The 3,893-nt window shown below is 42.2% G+C and overlaps 1 non-coding gene across 1 annotated transcript; it reads right to left on the bottom strand.

Annotated features, from left to right (window-relative positions):
* Nucleotides 1-771: 771 nt before the first annotated feature.
* Nucleotides 772-876, bottom strand: LOC123283600 (U6 spliceosomal RNA). Its single transcript, XR_006524277.1, has one exon. It is a non-coding gene; the product is annotated as a U6 spliceosomal RNA (small nuclear RNA).
* Between the last annotated feature and the right edge of the window lie 3,017 nt (nucleotides 877-3,893).

Raw genomic sequence — 3,893 nt, forward strand, 5'->3', positions numbered from 1 at the left:
TTAAATATTGTATTGGACACTAAAGGACAATCTTGAGAAAACAAAGCCATGAGAATTGAGTTAAGGAATGTTGAGATAGCCAAAGTTACTGAGGAGAATTTTGTCCAACATTTTTATTAATAATTATTCAGCTAGAAGAGAAATATATGAATGAGCTGGTAGAAGAAAGGGGCCCTTGACGCTCACTCAAAACTTCTTCTCCATGATGCAAATTTAAATTCTGTTCCCCCAGGGGAAATTTCACAGAGCCGCCACTACCACCACCAACAAAGATGCTTGGGGAATATTAGAACCACGTGGGAAGAGTAAGTCTGGAAGCTCTTGGTCCAGCTTCACACAGTGAGGTGGAAGGGAGCCTCCTTCTGGTCAATTAAAAAGCAGAGAATCTTGTTTTTCACTGAAAGTTCTTCTTTGCCTATTTTACAGCTGAAATTGCAACTAGTTTCTCTTATTGAAAAAGATTCTGCAGTATTCATACAAGAAGAGCAAAGAAAACAATCAACTGAACGACTCCGTGGAAATGTGCCCAACATACACACACTTCAGGATCAAGGCAATTCTGCACCATTTCAATAACCGGCTAATCATTTTACACAACAAACTCCAAAGAAAACATAGCCTACACATTAAATATGTTCTCAAATTATGGGTAGATTTAGGAGAAGTCTTATAAGCTAAAGAACTTGAAAGTCAATTTTTAAAATGATCTTTTCTTAAATTAAAATATTTGTTAATTTTATGTAGTCTAGATATAGACTTCTAACATTTTTTTAAAGCATGGAACACTGCACGAATTTGTGTTATCTTTGTTCAAGGACCATGATAATCCCCAATGTATCATTCCAATGTTAGTATACGTGCTGCTGAAGCAAGCACTAGACTTCTAGCATTTATTATAATAAATGTACCTTTAAAGCATAAATCCTGACTCGTATATTTTAATTTACAAATACATCAATTTGACTAATGGAGTCATTTTTCTGTCCAATCATGTTAAATTACACCCATGGCCAAATCCCTGAAATAAATTATGAGCTCATTCAGGAAACATCCTGTCAAGAGAGTGTTGGGCACACAGAAGGCAGTCAATAAATACCGAAAATAATAAACGTATTCTATCAAGGCATACGTAGTAGATTTTCAACCACGTGGAAACTCTTCAATTGAAATGTTAACAACAATCCGGTTAGTCCCACATCCAACATACCTGAGAGTTGGTTCCCCTTCCATTAATTGGAATGCATTCTGGAGAGAGACGTTAATTAATATTCATCAAGCTTACTGCGAAATTAAAGCAGTGCTATCACCAATGTACTGAGAGCATATAATAATGATTTTAGAGCCACGGCATTCCTTGTTCCCTCCGGTTATGCTGATATTTAACTGCATGCCATAATGTAGAAATAATCATTCACCGAATGGTGAGGGCAGGTGGCGCCAGGCGCGCCCTTTTGCGTACTCTGGGGAGGCTCGCTGAATTCCCATTCACAGATACTGATGGCAGGCTTCCCACATACAAGGCACTGTGCTAGGCTCTGGGTGCACAGAAGAGAAAGGGGAAGTGGTTCTGTCCTCAAGAGCTTATAATCTAGTAGACAGAAATTTAAACTCATAAGTGCAACAAAGTGTTATAAGTGCTGAGACAGAAAGAACGAAAACACAAATGAAGAAAACTGTCAGTTCAGAGTTAGGCCTAGGGGAGAAAAGCTGGAAAAAGCTCTCCTGTTATACATGAGCACATAGGTTGCCTGACCTGAAGGCATCTGAACGTCCCCACCTTCCTGTGAGAGCTCTAGGAAACGCTAAGGAAAACTAAATGCAGGAAAAGAAAGCCCAGGACAACTTGAGAATATCTCACAGTCAAGCACCGTTTGCAACAGGCTATTCCTTAACAACCAGGCACAGGGGCCTGCCGGGTGGTGCAGGGGTTAATTGCGCACGTTCCGCTTCGGTGGCCCGGGGTTCGCTGTCCAGATCCCAGGTGCGGATGTGGCACTGCTTGTCACGCCATGCTGTGGCAGGCGTCCCACATATAAAGTAGAGGAAGATGGGCACGGATGTTAGCTCAGGGCCAGTCTTCCTCAGCAAAAAGAGGAGGATTGGCAGCAGTTAGCTCAGGGCTAATCTTCCTCAAAAAAAAAAAAACCCAACCAGGTACAAACTTTCAGATGCTAGATGGCAAGTACCAGAACGTAACTTCCTACTGGGTGCCACACATGGCCACCTATCCACACACGATACACTGCCTTACACAGGTATATTTTTCCACTTTGATTTTTCAATCACTAGCCTTAGGAATAATCAAGGGCCTTGAACCCTGACTCACCAGGGCCAAAGCCACCCCGACTTCCCCAACATGTTCTCCAAAGAGATTTGCATGTCCCGTGTAAACAGGAACGCTAGAGGTATGTTCCAAAATTCCACATTATGTGAGTTCAATGGACCAGTAAGCTCCCTCTCTCACCACTGCCTCCCTGCAGGCCACCCTCAGCCAGCTGTGACATTACCAGGTGGGCACGTCATCCCCAGTAAGGACTGTGCCTCCTACTTCTTTCCTGGTATCCTCCACAGCTCCTGCCACAGTGCCTCCCAGGTGGCTCATTAGACAATTGATAATAATGGTGATGATAACAACAAACACAGAAACTCTCCCAAGATGACCAGAATGATAAAATTCCAAGGTTTTGCCATGTGTTAGAAGTTCTATGAAAACTGTGGTTGGTGGAGAGGATAGTCTATTAGACATGTTCTATGCATTTTATATCCCCATTCTGTCTCCCCACAGCATCATAAATCACAGCAGGTAGGCTGACATGTATGTTCTTTATTTATGCTGCCCACGAAGAAATACAGAGGCTCCTGTTGGTACCAAATAAGGCATTTTATCTGCTTAATATCAGTCACCATATGGAGCAGCTTCTACCTGAGGCCTGCCTGGGTGAAGGCCAAGTCATTGTGAGACCTTATGTCCAATTTATCCAGGGTTCTGATTTACCAAGCGATGTCCCAAAGTGCTGCCATAGATGCCAGACCCGTGTTGGTAGAAGCAGGCACGAGAACCCTCTCCTGTGTCCAGTAAGCAGAGGGAAGTCTTTGATCTCACTAAGAGGCCACAACTCTGTTGCTTATACCCCCTTCTGGACCCATAAAGCTCCTGTTTGTTGCAAGAGCATTTATTTGGAAAATTAAAGGATAAAGGGCTTGTTTGCTTTAAGAAAATCAAAGAATAAGCTCAATAATTTATGGGAAGTATTATTTGGCTACTGGGTCAGTGGTTAATTCTGCATATGTTCTCATAAATATAACCACAGTGTTTCATGTGAGGATCATCTTGTAAACTAAATGTACTGGCAGAGGAAAATCAACTTGAGGCACCCAAGACGTGACAGAAATTGGCAGCTATGGAAAACACCTATAATGCTTTCCTCCCCAGCCTCACAGATGACCACCAGAACAGGACTACCCTTGCTCAACACTCCTCTCTCAAGTGGTTAGCTTTTCTGTCGACCGATTACCTCCTGGGTAAATTCCAGTATCAAGAAGGATAAGCTGCAATGTTCATTGCAATTTTATTCACAACAGCCAAGACTTGGAAAAAACCTAAGTGCCCATCAAGGGAGAATGGATAAAGAAGATGTGGTAATATATACACAATGGAATACTACTCAGCCATAAAAATGATGAAATCTTGCCATTTGTGACACCATGAATAGAGTGTACTACACCTAGAGTGTACTATGCTAAGCAAAATAAGTCAGATGGAGAAAGACAAATACTATATGGTTTCACTCATATGCGGAAGATAAACAAGCAAATAACTGCCTAGATACAGAGAACAGATTGGTGGTTACCAGAGGGGAAGGGGTGGAGGAAGGGCAAAAGGGGTAAAGGGG

This window comes from Equus asinus, chromosome 4, assembly GCF_041296235.1.
Source record: "Equus asinus isolate D_3611 breed Donkey chromosome 4, EquAss-T2T_v2, whole genome shotgun sequence".
NCBI lineage: Eukaryota > Metazoa > Chordata > Mammalia > Perissodactyla > Equidae > Equus > Equus asinus.